Below are 19,654 nucleotides of genomic sequence, written 5' to 3'. Positions count from 1 at the left end.
GGTATTTAAATCTTTTTTGCCCTATAGAAAAATAGAGGTTGGAAGAAGGGAGTGGTAAAAGGAAGGACAGACTAGAGAAGGGGTGAATGGGGTGCATGCTATCCTAGGGTGGGATGGGGAGAAAATTTAAAATTCAAATTCTTGTGGAAGTGAATGTTGAAAACTGAAAAATAAATTATATGTATATATATATATATGCATATTTAAAAAAGAAGAAATTCCAGAATATCAAGGGAATTAGTGAAAAGAAATGCTAGGGAAGGTGACCTAGCCATATAAAATCTTCAATTGTATTATAAATCTGCAATCATCAAAACCACTTGGTACTGGCTAAGAAATAGAGGGGTAAATCAGTGCAATGGGTTCAGTACACATGACAGTGTAGTCAATGACTATGGAAGTCTACTGTTTAATAAAGCCAGGGACTCCAGCATCTTGGATAAGAACTCACTTTCTGACAAAAACTGCTAGGAAAACTGGAAAATAGTGTGGTAGAAACTAGGCATAGACCAATGCCTGACATCATATACCAAGAGTAAAGTTCAAATGTGCACACAATCTAGGTATATCTATCATCTATCTATCTATCTATCTATCTATCTATCTATCTATCTATCTATCTATCTATCTATCTATCTATCTATCTATCTATCTATCTATCTGTCTATCTGTCTATCTGTCTATCTGTCTGTCTGTCTGTCTGTCTGTCTGTCTCTCTATCTATCGATCTATCTGTCTATATATAAACAAACTAGGGGAACAAGGAATAGTTTCTTTGTTAGATTTATGGGTGAAGGATTTAGAGTGAAAGAATTTTTGACTAAATAAGAGATAGAGAACTTTATGAAATGCAAAATGGAAAATTTTGATTAATTAAATTGAAAACTTTTTGCACAAACAAAGCCAATGCAACCAAGATTAGGAGGGAAGCATAAAACTGGGAAAGAATTTTTCCAACTAGTATTTATGATAACGACCCCATTTCTAAAATATATAGCGATCTGAATTAAATTTTCAAGGATTCAAGTCATTCCCCAATTGATACGTCGTCAAAGGATGTGAACAGGTAGTTTTCAGAGGATGAAATAAAAGCTGTCTATCGTCATATGAAAAAATGCTCTAAATCACTATTGATTAGAGAGATGTAAATCAAAACATCTCTGAGGTACCACATCCCACCTATCAGATTGGCTAACATGACAAAAGAGGAAGCTGACAAATGCTGGAGAAGATGTGGGAGAGTTGGAACAATAATTCATTGTTGGTGGAGCTGTGAGCTGATCCAATCACTCTGGAGAGCAATTTGGAGCTATCCTTAAAGGGCTATAAAAATGTGCACATCCTTTGACCCAGCAATATTGCTTCTAGGATTGTGCCTCAAAAAGATCATAAAAATGAGAAAAGAACCCACATGTACAAAAATGTTTATAGTAGCTCATTTTGGGGTCGTCAAGACCTGGAAATTGAGGGAATGCCCATAAATTGAGGAATGACTGAGCACGTTGTGGTATAGGAATATAATGGAAAACTGTTGTACTAGAAGAAATGACTAACAGGAGAACTTTAGAAATACCTGGATAGAATCATATGAATTGATGCTGAGTGAAGTGAGCAGAACAAGGAAAACATTATACATAGTAACAACCACAGTGTGCAAGGACTGTTTTTGATAGTTTTAGTTCTTCACAGCAATATAAGGACCTAAATATTTCCAAAGGATCTATAATGTAACATGTCATCCACATACATAAGAAGAACTATGGAGTGGTAACACAGAATGAAGCAGACTATTTTCTCTTTCGCTATGTTTAGATTTGTTTAGTTTTCTTTGTGCTTTCTCACACTCGTTTTAATTCTTCTATGCAACATGACTAATGTGCAAATGTGTTTAATAATAATGTATTGTAGTACCCACGTAAGACTGCATGCTGTCTTGGGGAGGGAGCACAGAGGGAATAGTAGAAAATTTAAAACTTATGGAAGAAATTATTAAAAATTGAAAACAAATAAATGAATTTGGAGGAGAAAAATTTTAAATATCATCAAAATATGGAACTCTTCACAAATCTGCATGTCATTCTTTCATAGGAGCTTTGCTAATTTTCTGTGTCTTGCTCCAATATTATATATGTGCTGTTGAAGTAAGCACTATTCTGTTTCCTCTGCAAAATTGACATGGAGCAAAATTCTCTTTATCTCAGAGGCAGTGTGATTTTTTTGGAAGAAACATTGGATTTGGAGTCAGGAGATTAGGTTACAGCTTTGTTGCCCAACATTTGGTGTCAGCATGACCCTGACCAAATGATTTATTTTTTCTCACTTCAGTTTCTTCATTAATAAATTGAAGTAATAGTATTTATATTCTCTCTTGTACTGTTATACTAGACTAGTAAACAAAGTGCTTAATAAATATTAACATATTTAACGAATGTATTATTAAATATTAATATTGCATTACGGTTAGTGGAGAGGAAGTGATAGAAGAGTAGGCCATCTACAGAGCCATTTTTACTAATCAAAAATGACTCACTCTGTATCATTAGCTCCATACACCTTTTCTACTTCATTTGTTATCAAAAATTCAAATAAAAAAGTCATAAGTTCTCATTTTTCCCTTATTAAGAATAACACCAATATGGAAGAATGCCACCAGAATAAAAGCCATATGAAAGAATTTTCATTGGGATTGCATCTTCTTTTGCATTCTTATTGAATTCATTCAACTGAGGGTTACAGACCACTTTTCTGTTTTTCAGGAAAGGAATTGCAAAATAGAGATGTTTCCACCAGGACATAAATAAATTGTGGAATTGTGGAATTCATATAAGTCCTTATTGGTAATTAATTAGTTATTGGTAATCCAGCAAAGCCAAGGTGATCTTGGTGAAGTTTAAAAAATTTTCCATGATTTGATAATTTGTTGACATTTAGACGTTTTGATTTTTGTAATTGAAGCTAATTTGCTATTTACCCTGTGCCCTTACCTCCCTTTTAAAACTCTTGGCTAAGTGAATCAAAAAGATTTTTTTGTTGCTTGTGTTACTATATCATAGTACCTTGACTAAAATCATCCTCTGAGCCATCATTATGACATGAAGATAGCCCCAGGACTTCCCAGCTTATGCCAGCAGATGCTATCAGGTCTTTCCAAGGTCTTGAGCACAGGCCTGCAGATGGATTGTGTGTCTGTGGTTCAGGAGCATGCTTAAGTTTAAAGGGGCTTATTGCCAGAGCACTAAGCATTCAAATTACTTCTACCACTCTGTGGCTATGTTGCTAGTAGAAGAAGAGGTTGTAATTTCAGAGAAATATTCTTCTGGGAAATATTTTTAGATCTATTTTCTTTTATGTTCATGATTAACTGGGGTTTGTCTGTTGTATCATTATTTGACTACATTTTTGCCAGAGGACAAATTGCATTCTTCTTTTAAAAACTGATAGCATTGGTAATGACTAGTATTCATGCCTTCAGACACTTCCACCGCCATTCTGTCCTATATACAACTTGGATAAATCTCTCTCATATAACATTTTTATCACATTGGGTTTTTGTTCAAGTATTTCAAATTTTTCTTCATTGCTAAAAAAAATATAAACTTTAAACTCCTTAGTCTGTATTCACTGCTTTCTGTAATATGGCTGTCATCCATGTTTTTAGATTTATCCATTGACCTTTTCTCATACTGAACCTTTGAAATAGTCAAATTGGGCTTCTTGCTGTCCCCAGAATACATTTTGCCATTTACTGTCTCTTCCTCTTTAAGTCATTTCCCTTGCCCAAATAAACCAACTCTTTATTAATTTATTAATTTCCTGATTGTTGATGGATATAATTAAAGTCAAATTTTCTATTCTACTCTGATCTTTTCAAGAAGAATGCTTGGAAGTCTTCTATTTCATTGAAATTCCATTTTTTTCCGTGCTCAATTTTGCCAGGTGATTCTTGGTTTTAATCTTAGCTCCTTTGACCTCTGGAATATCATATTCCAAGCCCTGCAATCCCTTAATGTAGAAGTCTTGTGTTATACTGACTGTATTTCCACAGTACTCAAATTGTTTCTTTCTGGTTGCTTGCAATATTTTCTCCTTGACCTAGGAACTCTGAAATTTGGCTACAATATTCCCAGGAATTTCACCTGGGAGATCTCTTTCAGGAAGTGATTGGTGAATTCTTTCTACTTCTATTTTACCCTTTGATTCTAGAATATCAAGGAAGTTTTCCTTGAGAATTTCTTGGCAGATGTCTAGGCTCTTTTTTTATTATGTCTTTCAGATAGTCCAATAATTTTAAAATTGTCTCTCCTGGATTTCTTTTCCAGGTCACTGGTTTTTCCAATGAGATATTTCGCATGTTTTTCTCTATGATATAGTTGTCACTGTATAACCTGTTCTCCTAATTCTAATCATTTCACTAGGTTTCAGTTTTTACAACTTTTCTCTGAAACCCTTCCCTTCATAATTTCTTGTAGTATAATGTTCTGTCACATTTATGTTCTGTAACTTATGCAGCCGTTTCCTTTTTGATGGGTACTCTTACAGTTTTCATGTCTTTGCCATCACAAAAAGAGCAGCTATAAATATTTTTATATATTCTTTTCTTTAAAGAAAGTAATTTTTTTCCTTTTAATGGTATCTATTTTTTCCCGAATTTAAATGTAAAGATGGTTTTCAACTTTTTTGATAAGATGTTGAGTTCCAAATTTTCTTCCTCCATCATTTGCCTCCCCCCTCAAATGGCAAGCAGTCTCATCTAGGTTATACATGCAAAGTCATGTTAAACATATTTCTACATTAGTCATGTTGTGAAACAAGAAACAGAACAAGAGGGAAAAACCATGAAAGAAAAAAAATATAAAAAAGTGAAAATTGCATGCTTCAATCTTCATTCAGACTCCATAGATCTTTTTCTGGATGTGGATATAATTTTTCTTCATGGCTCTTTTGGAATGGTCTTGAATCCTTATATTGCTGAGACGAGCTAAGTCTATCATAGATGATCATCATCCAATGTTACTATTACTGTCTGCAATGTTCTACTGCTTCTGCTTACTTCATTCAGCGTCAGCTCATGTTAATCTCTCCAGGTTTTTTCTGAAATCTTTTTGCTCCTCGTTTCTTATAGGACAATAGTCTTCTATTACATCAATATAGAAATAGTTTGTTCAGCCATTCATCCAATGATGGACATTCCCTCAATTTCCACCGCAAAGAAGTGCTATAAATATTCTTGAACATGTAAGTTTTTTTTTTATCTCTTTGGGATGCAGATCTAGTAGTGGTAATGCTGGTTCAAAAGGTATGCAGTTTTATGGCACTTTAGGCACAGTTTCCAAATTGCTCTCCAGAATAGTTGGATCAGTCCATAACAACATGAATAATGTTCATCATCAATGTTCCAATTTTTTCACATCTTCTCCAACATTTATTATTTTCCTGTTTTGTCATCTTAGCCAGTTCTGATAGGTGTGATGTAGTACCTCAGAGTTGTTTTAATATACATTTCATTAATCAGTAGTTGTTTAGAGCATTTTTTCATGTGACTTTAGATAGGTAGGTAACTATCTATCTATCTATCTTGAGAGATATATTTTTGGAGAGAAAGAGAGAGAAAGAAAGAGATAACTTTAATTTCTTTCTCTGAAAACTGCATGATCATGTCCTTTAGCCATTGATCAATTGGGGAATGACTTGTATTCTTTACAAATTTGTCTCAGTTCTCTCTATATATTTTAGAAATGAGGCCTTTATCAGGAACGCTGGCTGTTAAAAGTGTTTCCCAGCTTTGTGCTTTCCTTCTAATCTTCATTGCATTAGTTTTGTTTTACAAAACCTTTAAAAGTAAATATGATCAAAATGATCAATTTTGCATTTCATAATTCTCTCTACTTCCAGTCTGATCATAATTTCCTTCCTTCTCCATAAATGTAAGAGATGAATTATTCCTTGGAAGCAATGTTGTCCAGCACAAAGGAGAGCTGAAATTGGTGACAGCTTCCCTAAGCCTTGTTTCACATTATATAGAACTCAAAAAAGGACATTACAGTTGAGTGGCTTGCACAGAGGCAGTTTCTAGATAAGGCGTGTGTGTGTTCCTTGAGATATATTAAGAGATAAGTCAAAACATTCAGTAAAGTCTGGGCAATGTCAAAACATGAGCTATGTTAAGATCCCAACACTTCAAAAAAGTTATCATAATAAACGGCTAATTAATGTAAAGTTAGAAAAGTTATGAAAATATAAAGTTTTAAACTACATTTAGAGAGTTCATATGAGAAGACATTTCAATGTCACCCAAAACTCGAAATCTGGGCATAAGGAAATCCTACTTTACACAATTATTAAGAGAAGATAGACTTTTAGTTAACCAACAGTTGCTGGAGAAGTGATCCTCAGCCTCAATCACTAAATCAAAAGAATTTGGATATATGACTCTGCAGGCAAATATGAACACCAAGGACCATTAAATTAAGAGTAATCATGATCATCAATCATTCCTACTTCACTCAGTGTTCCTGGAACAGTCATTCCTGGTAACCCTTTCCAAATGTCCATTTAATCAGCTTATTTCAACTTGAATCTTGGTTATCCCATGTAGTCATCCAATCTTTGGAAACAATTTTGCTTGAAAATTCTAGAATAGACTTCCAAGGGTCATTCTGAAGGAGTGTTCTTCCCATTACATGCACTTGCTTTCTTCCAAGTTGCTCACAGAGGTTTCCTAGTTAATGTTTTCTTTTTCACACTTTTTTAAAAAAAGAATTTGCTTTGCTTAGGGTTCAGCTCTTAATCTATCTTCCCTTCTTATGCACCCCTCTGCCTTTGCCATTTTCTCTCTTCTTTCCGTGTAGAGTGAAATGTTTTTTTTTTTCTATACACAACTTTCTTTGACCAGTTCAGATGAGAAAGACATCCAAGTATTGGTCCCTTCCTAATCTTTTCCTTCTTGTATAGATTTCTACTTCTGTACCGCAAATATGTGAGATACTCTCCTTCATCTTTCTTTTACTTTCTCTTTCATTCTTCTTTTAAGAACATGAAAACATAACTAAACAACTTGCAGGCTCTTTAATTAGAATTTTTCTATGACTTCTTATGATCGTAGTGTTCTGACTAGACACAAGTTTCATCTTCCCATATTAGAAGGCAAATAGTTTGTCCTTTTTTTGTACTTTGTGATTGTTGGCTCCTGTTTACCTTTTGACATTTGTCTTGTGTTCATTGTAGATTTCAAACTTTATCTATAGAGTTCTGCTGTTTTCATCAGAAATTCTTAGAAGCCCTCTATTTCATTAAGGGTTCATTCCTTCCTCTTGCTCCAAGGGATTGTATTTAGTTTTGCTTGGTAAGTTATTCTTGATTGTTAGCCTAAATCATTTTTCTTCTGGGATATTATGCTCCAAACTCTCTGCTTCTTTAAAGTGCGTTCATCCTTCGTTGCTGAAGAAGACCATGCCATCAGAGAAATGATGACGTGACTTGCACTTGACTTTGTTTTGAGTGAGAGAGGGCTGTGCAGGTCATCAACCTCACTTCTCCTCCTGAGCCTTCTGAATCCAGTGACCAGATATTCGTCAGAATGACTGGAGATGACACAGGATGAGGCAATTGGAGTTAAGTGACTTGCCCATGGTCACACAGCTAGAGAGTGTCAAGTGTCTGAGATGAGATTTGAACTCAGGTCCTCCTGACTCCTGCACTGGTGCTCTATCCACTGCACCACCTAGCTGCCCCGCTTCTTTAAAGTGGTTGCTGCTAAATCATGTGCAGTCCTGACTGTGGCTCTTCAATGCTTGAATTCTTTCTTACTGATTGTTAATAGCATTTTCTTTGACCACTATCTTTTGATATCTCCCAAGGGCCTGTCCTGGACTTTCTTCTCTTCTCCCTCTGCAGTGTCTTATTTGGTGAGCTCATCAGCTCCTGAATGTTTAATTATCATTTCTGTTTAAATTATTCCCAGATCTTTGTATTAAGCCAGTTTCTCTCTTCTGAACTCCAGCTGCCAACTAAGCCAGTTTCTCTCTTCTGAACTCCAGCCGCCAACTGTCATTTGGATATTACAAACTGGATACCTTCTAGGCAACTCAGATTCACTGAAACAGAATTCACTGTTTCCTCCCAAACCCTCCACTCTCCAAACTCCTTTTACTCTCAAAGACCATCTCCAGGTTTTCAACTTCAGTGCCATCTTCATTTCCTTGCTCTCACTCCAGATATCCAATCTCTTGTGAAATTTTGTTGTTCACAACAAATTTTCACAGTATGTCTTATATGTATGTCCTTATTTCATTCAAGCACCTCTCTATTTTATCCCTCATTGTCTCTTGCAATAGCTTCTTTCTGATTGGTCTCCCTAACTCAAATATCTACTCACTCTAATACATCTTTCACACATCTGCCAAAGTAATTTTCCCAAAATACAGACCTCAGTATATCAGCTCCCTAACTGAAACATTCCTTCAACTCCCCCTTATGTAAGGGATTAAATATACCCTCCTCTCTCTTTTGTGACTTTTACTATCCTTCACAAAACGAGTCCTTCATACCTTTCTAGTTTTCTTCCACTTTACTCTTCTCAGTGTACTCTATGTTCCAGTGACACTGTCCTTGCTGTTCCATACACGATGCTCCATGTCCTAACTCTATCACCTTTGACTGGCTGTCCCCCCTACTTGGAGTGCCCTGCTTCCTCTTTTCTACCTCCTGATTTCCCTCTTCCCCTTATAGACAAAATTTTGCATTCTACTTTATCTAGTTCCCCTCTTGTCAGTGTCTTTTTTCCCAAGATTATCTTTTATTTATTCTGTATATATCTCATTTTTCACATAGTTTGTTGGTACTTATGTCCCTAACTAGAATATTAGCTTCTTAAGGTTAGGGAGAAATTTTTTGACTTTCTTTGCATCCCCAGGAGTTAACACAATGCCTGGCATATAGTAAGTGCTTGATTGCACATAATGCAATTATATCGGTCACATAATGACTGACAAAAGCATCCACATTCATCATTTTTGAGGGAGAAAGTGTACTGGAAGAATAGTGCTACCATGAATATAATAGAAAGAATTAATAATGTATTTTTTAAAATTTGAGAATTATCAGTTTTTATATAAATCACCTTGTATCACATCTAATACTCAATCATGTATTTCTATTTCCTCTGTTAATGCAGCATTTTTAAGAATGAGTGTCTTTCAATAGGTTGTATGTAGATTCTTAATATTGTGAAGGCAGTCATTATTATTAGGATTCTAATCTAATAGATAATAATTGATTTATAATTGAATGAGACATTAGGGATTTTTTCATATAACCCAATAATTTTATAGTTGAAGAAACTATAATTTAGAGAGTGACTTGTTACATAGACAGTAGGTTACAAATCTGGAATTTTTAACCCTGCTCTTCTAATTTGTCTTTGCTATGCTTTATCTGTTTGTCCTCACTGATTCAACAATATTAATAATAACCTTTAGCATTTAGAGACCCTTTTTCAGTTTAAAAAGTGCTTTACATGTTGTCTCATTTGCTTTTCAAAACCACGCTGGTCAGCCAGGTGTTCTTATTCCCATTTTACAGATAAAGAAACTGAACCTAAAAGTTAAATGGCTTGCCCAAGGGCAGTCATCTAGTTGGTAAATGAGGCAAGACTGGAACTCAGGACTTACTGACTCCTAAGTCCAGCAATCTTACCACTGCATTGCCTAGCACCAGACAGATTTTCTATTTATCAAGTGCGTACAATATATTTCTCTCCTTTATAAACAAAATAAAGTCTATTTCCCAGTATTAATTCCAGTAATGTAATACACTGATAAAAATGTAACAGGACCCCACTCAAATCATTAAATCCAAAAAGCCACTTTTACTAATCTTTGGTTTTATATATTGTTTTTAGACAAAGGCTTATAGCACAGGCTTATGGGAGGCTTATGGCAGCCAGTCAAGAGTGACAGAGTTAGGAGATGGAGCATCATGTGTGTGGAACAGCAAGGACAGTGTCAGTGGAACATAGAAACGTTTCTGTTTTTTTATTTTATAGTTATAATATCAGTAGATCATATACATTACCTTTAAAATTTATAAAGCATTTTTCCTATATTATATGATTATTTTTTCTTTACAGAGAGAAATTGAGAGTCACTGTGTTAAGTGAATTATGCAGGTTGACAGCAAAATGTCAGAGCAGGGACCCAAATGCATGTCTCTGTCCTCTAAAGCTAGTAGTTTTTTTTTCTAAAAATTAAATATCCTACTGTCATCACTACTTAGCACTTAGCACAATATATTAAGAACTAATATAATGTAATTCAAAAAGTAGTACATATAATATATTAATTAAAAACATTAAGCCTCTCTGATCAAGGTTAATTAATGTACTTCAAGAGTTATTAAGAGAATTCCTACTGTACCACATCTTCTCCAACATTTGTCATCTTCCTGTTTTGTCATGTTAGCCAATTTAATAGGTGTGATGTGGTACCTCAGAGTTGTTTTGATTTGCATCTCTCTAATCAACAGTGATTTAGAATATTTTTTCAGATAAATATAGATAGCTTTAATTTCTTCCTCTGAAAACTGCCTGTTCACATCCTTTGACCATTTATCAATTGAGGAATTACTTGTATTCTTGTACATTTAACTCAGTTCTATATATTTAACAAATAAGGCCTTTTTTACAGACACTAGTAGCAAAAATTCTTTCCAAGTTTTCTGCTTCCCTCCTAATCTTAGTTGCATTGGGTTTGTTTGTGTAAAACCTTTTCACTTAAATTAAATTAAATGCAATCAAAATGATCCATTTTGCATTTCATAATGTTCTCTATCTTGTTTATTCATAAATTTCTCCATTAATCTGACAAATATACTATTCCTTGCTCCCCTAATTTGTTTATAGTATCAATCTTTATACCGAGATCATGTATGCATTTGGACTTTATTCTTGTGCATGGTGTCAGGCATTGGTCTATGCTCAGTTTCTGCCACACGGTTACCAGTTTTCCCAGAAGTTTTTGTCAAACAGTGAGTTCTTATCCTAGAACCTGGGGTCCTTAAGTTTATCAGACAGTAGATTGCTATATTCATTGACTACTGTGTCTTGTGTACCTGACCTATTTCACTGGTCTACCCCTCTATTTCTTCACCAATACCAAGTGGTTTTGATTCATTTTTGGTGCAGCTGTGAGCTGATCCAACCATTCTGGAGAACAATTTGCAACTATGCCCAAGGGGCTACAAAAATGTACATACCCTTTGATCCAATATATCATTTCTAGGACTATATCCCAAAGAGATCAGAAAAATGGGAAAGGGCCCCACATGTACAAAAATATTTATAGCAGCACTCTTTGTGGTGGCTAAGAACTGGACATCAAGGGGATGCCCATCATTTGGGGAATGGCTAAACAAGTTGTGCTATATGAATGTAGTGGAATACTATTGTGCTATAAGACATGATGAACAGGAATGCTTCAGAGAGGCTTGGAAGGACTTATATAAACCCTTGCTGACTGAAAGGAGCAGAACTAGGAGAACTTTGTACACAGTAACAATCAAACATGAGTGTGGCCATATGTGTGTGAGGAATTTTTCTGGTAGACTTAGCCCTTCAAAGCAATGTAAGGGTCTAAAAAGTTCCTAATGGTCTCTTGAGTCAAAATGCCTTCCACATCCAGAGAAAGATCTATGGAATTGAATCACAGAATGAAACAAACTATTTTTTCTTATGTTATGTTTTGTTTTCATGGTTTCTCCCTTTCATATTAATTTTTTCTGTGCAACATGACTACAAGTGAAAATATATATATTTAGTAAGAATGTATATATATAGAACCCTTATAAGATTGTATGCTGTCTTGGGGAGGGAGGGGGAAATAGAAAGAGGAGAGAGAGGGAGAAATCTAAGATGTATTGAAATGATTGTAGAAAACTGAAAACAAATAAATTAATTAAAAAAATAAAATTCCTGTTTTCAAGTAATTTATAGTCTTTGTGTGGAAGAATAGGACATAAACAGATAAAAACATAGTAACAAATCACAATATGATAAATGCCTATTAGGGGTAGTCTAGACTGATAAATAAAGGTGATATTATATTGAGGTGGAGAGGAATCATAGAAGAGATGGCACTTGAAATAGAATTTTAATGGATGAATAAGATATCTATTGGATGGAACTGTATGACAAGGATAGAAGAAGAAGAATAATTCAGGCATATAGTTCAGGATAAGAAAGTATTGATGAGCATGATAAATTATGTCTTAATTTAAAACTTATGGTAATGGCATGACACAGAGGTGCTCCAGTGAATAATGCATTAGACAAGAAGGTAAGTGAGTTGTGTTTTTAATTTGTCTCTGACTATATAGACAAATAATATTATAATTCATTATATTGGTGTACTTGATGATGCTGATGCTGATGATGTATGACAGTGACAAGAGCTCACCATAGTCAAGAAGATCTGGTACTGAGTTTGACACATACTGGCTTGTGACCCGTAAATCCATTAACTGCTCAGTGTCCTCATGCATCATCTGGCAAGGAAAATTCAAATCAGCCTTGGTTGAGAAAGTTTCTTCCTGGGAACTTCTTGTACCTATGAAATCACAGATCTGATTTTATTTATATATTATTTATATGATAACATAATATTTACACATGTAATGTAAATGCAATATTTATATTACTTATGAATGCAATATGTGTATATGTATACATTGTTTCATGTAATAAAACTTAAGTAGGTAAGGCAATTGTTATTTAAAATGAGAAAACTAAACCCACAATGGTTTTGTGACAGCTCAAATTCCAATTGTAGAGATAAAGACTAAAACCAAGTATTACTGAGACAGGAGTACATATGAAAATGATCTGATGTGAAGAGCACAGTGATCCACATGAATGTCAGGTAGTTAATTTTAAGTTTCAAGAGCAAAGAATTCACATTCATTTGTTTTTTTCTATTTGTAGCTCCATAAATACCTAGTACAAACCTAGTAAAAGCTTCTTATTATCCACTGGAAAAAGAAATGGAAACCACTCCATTATCTTTGCCAAGAAAATCCCATGAACAGTATGATCCACGATATCCCAAAAAGTCGGACATGACTAAATGACTGAACAATAGCAAAAGCTTATTATACCGTTACTGAATAGATGAGTATTCATTGCTATTTTCAATGACTAAATGAAAAAAAAAATATTGAGTACCAACTGTTTGCAAACTGAGTTAAGCTTATTTTTTATATTAGTAACATCAGGATACTATAGAATGGAAAATGTAGTAAAATTGTTGTGTCCCCAAATTAGCCATATTAAGTTAGTCTCTATTCATACTAGTAGGAAGAAAAAGCTCCAGCACATGCAATAAGGGAAGGAGTCGTAAGAACTAGAAGGAAAATTTGTTTTTGTTCTTAATGGTAGTGGAGAAATAATGAAAAGAATTGAAAAGCTGAAACAAAGTAGTATTAAAAAAAGACTGTTGACTGCACATTGTCTTCTTCATTAGAGTGTGAACTCCTTGAGAGCAGAGACTGTATTTTTGCCTTTCTATTCCCAGAGCTTAGCTTGCCTGAAACATTAGTAAGTACTTTAAAAATGCTTATTCACTGACAGACAATTTCTCAGCTAAAAGTTGATATAGAGACGTTCCTATAATCACTCAGTTGTAAAATATTATACCTAGAAGGACCTGCTAGACAGATCATATCCTCTGACCTCCTTGTTATGCGGATGAGGAAACTGAGACCCAGCAATAGTATATCTTCTTTCTTAGACTGCAATTCTAACATGAATCTTAGAATAAGGTGGTGGTTTTTTTATTCTATTTTTTTTTAGTAAACAAAGTGAATTTGTGTTTTGGAGAGAATTATTATTATCAAATTTGGCACCGTAATAATTATATTTGAATTAGCATCCTATGCGGAACCATGGGTTCAAAATTTTGAGAAAAATCAAATAGGGTTGTAGAAAAGGAATTAAATAGGGGAAGTTGTGGGACCAGATGAATTTCTAGGTTTTGTCCTTTGTTATATATTCCATTATTGTCTGTTGTTGCCATTTGTACATAGCCAACCAGAAATCTGTGGTAACTGAAACTGTGAAACCTTGCCAGATGGACAGCCTGCTCTCTCAAGTACATTGGCTCCCCCATGTTTCTCTTCTCCATCTGGAGTCTGGTTTGCTGTGCCAACACTGCACTAAGGAGGATTGCTACCTGACTCCTGGTTTCTGAACCAGCTTGTTTTATCATCTATTTATATTTCACCTTCTGCCATAGCACTCACATGGTTTGGTATTAGTTCTTTGCCATTTGCGGGGAACTTGACAACAGAGGTATACTTAAGGTAGTAGGGGCGGATAGTGGTATACTTCAGGTAGTAGGGGTGGATAGTGGTATTCTTTCAGCTCTGATTTTCATTTTATAAGTGAAGAAGTTGAAGCACATCCATTTTATGGGAGGGCTCATATTCTGCTTCTGTTATAAAGCATTTTGTACCACTACCTTCTTTGGTTAGGTTAAACAATCTCTGAAATTTTCTTCAATGGCATTTGTTAGGGGAAAAAAAAGTTTGCTGAGACTCCCTAATATGTGTGCTGGCAAACCACTGTTATTGAGTGATACACACTGGATAAGAGTTCTGAACTCTGGAGCCAAGAAAATGACCATGAAGGAAACTTGGCGTTTCAGAGTATATCATCTCATCCCTTGAACTTCATTCTTTTATTTTTACTTAAGATGACTTTTGTTATCAGTTGGTTCACCTGAAGCCCTACCCCCAAACCCACCAAATGCATCATTCCAAATTACTTTTGGGGGTAGTTCATAGTAAAAAAATGCTTTAATTTACATTTTGTTTTATAATTTTTTTTAATTAAAATATTGCATGTTTATTTTCTCTCATATTTGCACCTTTATTTTTCTCTTTTGGACTTCTAAAAATGTACTTGTTTACTGTTATTTTTATATTACTGTCACTTCCAATTTCCCCCACCCCACCTCCTGTTTCATACACCTTTCTATTTAGTAGTACCCTGGATCATAGATCCACAAAGAGTATATAATTTTAGATTCTGACAAAGGGGGATTTGAATAGCATAAAGTTGTGAAGAAGTAATAATATTTAGGGAGATGTAGTATTTCGAAAGGAGGGATGAAATTTGGAAAGGCTTCATGTATGAAGTGTCACTTGAGCTGAGTCCTGAAGGAAACTAGAGATTTCAAAAGAAAGAAATAAGCAGGAAATATATTCTAAGCATGGGCATCTAGCCAGTTGCAAAGGCACTTAGATGTGAGATGAAAGGTCCAATGTTGAATAATCCAGTTTGCCTGAGTTACAGAGTGCAAAATGGGGGGTAAAGCACAAGACAATTAGAAAGATAGGAATGAGGTTGGAAGAGATTCAACTGTCAAACTCAGGATTTTAGATTTGATCCTAAAGACAACAGGGAGCCACTGAAGTTTATTGGGCAGATATGATTAGACCTGTGCCTTAGGAGAATCCCTTTGGCAGCTTTCTTGAGGATGAATTGGAGATGGGAGAAATTAGTGTCAGGGACACCAAATGAGAGGTCCCTGCAGCTGTTCTGTCAAAAGATGGTGAACTAAAAGTCTTCTTAAGTAGAAAATAGTTAAGAAAAGCAAATAACAATTATTTTTGAGGGGGTAGACATAATTTGTCAATTGCAGAATGACTTGTATTTTTGTACATTTGACTCAGTTCTCTATGTATTTTAGAAATGAGGTCTTTATCACAGACACTAGCTGCAAAAATTCTTTCCCAGTTTTCTGTTTCCCTCCTAATCTTGGTTGCATTGGGTGTGTTTGTGCAAAAACTTTTGAATTTAATGTAATCAAATTATCCATTTTACACTTCATAATGTTCTTTATCTCTAGTTTGGTCATAAATTTCTCCATTCTCCATTAATCTGATGAATACACTCTTCCTTGCTCCCTTAATTTGTTTATAGTATCAGGCTTTATGCCTAGAACATGTATCCATTTGTACTTCATTCTTGTGCAAGGTGTCAGGCATTGGTCTATACCCAGTTTCCACCACTATATCCAGTTTTATCTATATCCAGTTTTATCAACAGTTTTTGTTGAACACTGAGTTCTTATCTCAGAAGCTGGGATCCTGGGGTTTATCAAATAATAGATTGATATATTCAATGACTATTGTGTCTTGAGTACCTAACCTATTCCATTGGTCTACCCATCTATTTCTTAGGCAGTGCCAAGTGGTTTTGATGATCATTGCTTTATAGTATAATTTGAGATCTGGTAGGACTTGGCCACCTTCCCTAGCGTTTCTTTTCATTAATTTCTTTGATATTCTGGACCTTTTCTTCTCCCAGATGAATTTTGATATTATTTTTTCTAGCTCTAGAAAATAATTATCTGGTAGTTTGATTGGTGTTGCACTGAATAAGTAAATTAATTCAGGTAGAATTGCCATATTTATTATATTAGCTGGGTCTACGCATGAGCAAGGGATGTTTTCCCATTTACTTAGACCTGAGCTTATATGTGCGAAAATTGTTTTGTAATTGTGCTCACATAAATCCTGGGTTTGTTTTGGCAAGTAGATTCCTAGATATTTAATAGTGTTTAACATAGCTTTAAATGGGATTTTTCTTTCTTGCTGTTGGGTTGTGGTAGTAATACATAGAAATGCAGATAATTCATCTGGGCTTATTTTGTAACCTAGTACATTGCCAAAGTTGTTTATTATTTCAAGTAGTTTTTTACTTGATTCTTTGAGATTCTCTAAGTATGTCACCATATCATCTGCAAAGAGTGATAACTTAGTTCTCTTCTTTGCCTGTTTTAATTCCTTCAGTTTCTTTTTCTTCTCTTAGTGCTAACGCTGACATTTCCAGTACCATATTGAATTACCATGAAGATGATCGACATCCTTGTTTCACCCCTCATCTTATTGGAAATACATCAAGATTATGCCCATTGCATATAATGCTTGCTGATGCTTTTAGGTAGATACAGTTTATTATTTTATGAAAAACTCCATTTATTCCTATGCTCTCCAGTGTTTCAATAGGAATGGGTGTTGTATTTTGTCAAAAGTCTTTTTTTTTGCATTTATTGAGATAATGCTATGGTTTCTCCTAGTTTTGTTGTTGATATGATCAATAATACTGATTGATTTCCTGATATGGAACCAGCCCTGCGTTCCTGGTATAAATCCTACCTGATCACAATGTATTGTTCTTGTGATAAGTTGTTCTGTTCTTTTTACTAATATCTTATTTACAATTTTTGCATCTATATTCATTAGAGAAATTTGTCTATAATTTTCTTTCTCTGTTTTAATTCTTCCTGATTTAGGTATAAGAACCATATTTGTATGATAAAAGGAATTTGGTAGGACTCCTTTACCGATTTGCTGAAATAATGTGTGTGTGTGTGTGTGTGTGTATATATATATATATATATGTATATATATATATATATATACATATATATATATATATAATTGGAATTAACTGTTCTTTATATGTTTGATAGAATTCATTTGTAAATCCAGCTGTCCCTGGAGATTTTTTCCTATGGAGTTGATTCATGGCTTGTCCAATTTCTTTTTCTGAGGTGAGGTTATTTAAGTATTCAAATTCCACTTCTGTTCATCTGAGCAATTTATATATTTGGCAAAATATTCATCCATGACATTTAGATGATCAAATTTATGGGCATACAGTTGAACAAAGTAATTTCTCATTATGGTTTTAATTTACTCCTTATTGAAGGTGAGTTCACCATCTTTATTTTTGGTATTGGTAATTTGGCTTTTTTCTTTCTTTTTTTAAAATCAAATACACCAAAGGCTTATCAATTTAATTGTTTTTTTTTTTTCGTAAAACGAACTTTTGGTTTTATTTATTAGTTTAATAGTTTTCTTAATTTCAATTTCATTACTCTCTCCTTTGGTTTTCAGTATTTCTAATTTGTTATTTGCTTGGGAATTTTCAATTCTTTTTCTAGCTTTTTCAGCTGCATTCCCAATTGACTGATCTCCTCTTACTCTATTTTGTTCATGCAGGAGTTCAATGATAAAAAACTTCCCCCTAAGAACTGCTTTCGCAACATCCCACAAATTTTGGTAGGTTTTATCATTATTGTCATTCTCTTTAATGAAATTATTGATTGTTTCTATGATTTGCTGTTTAACCCATTCGTTCTTTAGGATTAGATTATTTAGTTTCCAATTAATTTTTGTCTGTCTTTCCCTGGTCTTTTATTACATATAATTTTTATTGCATTATGATCTGAGAAGGATTCATTGACTGTCTCTGCTTTTTTGCACTGGACTGTGAGGTTTTTGTGCCCTAGTGCATGGTCAGTTTTTCAATATGTGACATGTACCACTGAGAAAAAATGTATAATTTTCGCCCTTCCAATTGTGACAATCTACCACCTCCATGTTGTTGAATGAATGAACGAATGAACAATCAAATTGATCAGTGAAAGGATAAAAGAACAAATGGTAGCTCATTGTGTGCACAGAACGAGGGCCAAATATAAAGAACAGGGCACTGTCCTGGCCGAGTTACCAGCTGGCCCAGATGTCAAAGCAACTAAACATGTTCAAGACCAACTTGGAAGAATTTGCCAGTAAACACAAGCAAGAAATCCAGAAGAATCCTCAATTCCAGTTGCAGTTTCAAGACATGTGTGCCACCATTGGGGTTGACCCTTTGGCCTCTGGAAAAGGAATTTGGTGTGAGACACTGGGAGTTGGAGATTTTTATTTTGTGTAGGGTGTTCAGATTATTGAGGTGTGCCTGGCACTGAAGCATTGGAATGGAGATCTGATCACTCTGGAGGAACTACACCAGCAGGTGTTGAAGGGAAGGGGCAAGTTTGTTCAGGATGTCAGCCAAGACGACCTCATCCGGGCCATCAACAAACTGAAGGCCCTGGGCACTGGCTTCAGCATCATTCCTGTGGGAGTCACTTACCCGGTCCAGTCGGTTTCATCTGAGCTCAACATGGATCATACTGTGGTGCTGCAGCTAGCATGGAAAAATGGTTATGTGACAGTCAGTGAGATCAAAGTCTCAAATGGGAGACACAGAGAGCGAGGCAAGTGCTGGAGCACCTTCTGAAAGAAGGGCTGGCCTGGCTGGACTTGCAGGCTCCAGGGGAAGCACACTGCTGGCTGCCAGCTCTCTTCGCAGACCACTACTCCCAGGAAATCACAGCTGAGGAACCCAGGGAGGCCCTCCCCTGATTCTAGGAGGAAGCAGACCAGTGGGAATAATGGGCAAGAACTACCAAGGGAATCAGAACAATAAACATTTTTGTAAGAAAAAATGTATAATTTTCTCCATAGATCTATCATATCTAAGCTATCCAGAGTTCTATTCACCTCCACTTCTTTCTTGTTTATTTGAAGGTTAGATTTTTCTTGAGAGAGGGGGAGTTTGAGGTCCCCCACTAGTATAGTTTTGTTATCTATTTCTTCCTGTAACTCCCTTAACTTCTCTAAGTATTTAGATGCTATGCCACTTGGTGTATATATGTTTATTTATTATATTCCTTCATTGTCTATGGTGCCTTTTAGCAGGATGTAGTTTCCTTCCTTATCTCTTTTGATTAGATCTATTTCTGCTTTTTCATTGTCTGAGATTAGG

The 19,654-nt window shown here is 34.9% G+C and overlaps 1 protein-coding gene, 1 non-coding gene and 1 pseudogene across 5 annotated transcripts in view; 2 read left to right on the top strand and 1 right to left on the bottom strand.

Annotated features, from left to right (window-relative positions):
- Positions 1-19,654, top strand: part of TLL1 (tolloid like 1) — a 410,556-nt gene that overhangs the window by 119,039 nt on the left and 271,863 nt on the right. The gene's annotated exons all lie outside the window — the stretch shown is intronic.
- Positions 157-19,334, top strand: LOC140524869 (vacuolar-sorting protein SNF8 pseudogene; annotated as a pseudogene).
- On the bottom strand, positions 2,044-2,149 carry LOC140530565 (U6 spliceosomal RNA). Its single transcript, XR_011976000.1, has one exon. It is a non-coding gene; the product is annotated as a U6 spliceosomal RNA (small nuclear RNA).

The sequence above is a fragment of the Notamacropus eugenii genome, chromosome 2 (genome assembly GCF_028372415.1).
Source record: "Notamacropus eugenii isolate mMacEug1 chromosome 2, mMacEug1.pri_v2, whole genome shotgun sequence".
In the NCBI taxonomy this organism is placed as follows: domain Eukaryota; kingdom Metazoa; phylum Chordata; class Mammalia; order Diprotodontia; family Macropodidae; genus Notamacropus; species Notamacropus eugenii.
Note: the sequence above shows the minus strand (reverse complement) of the source record. Positions and strands in the feature narration are given on the sequence as shown.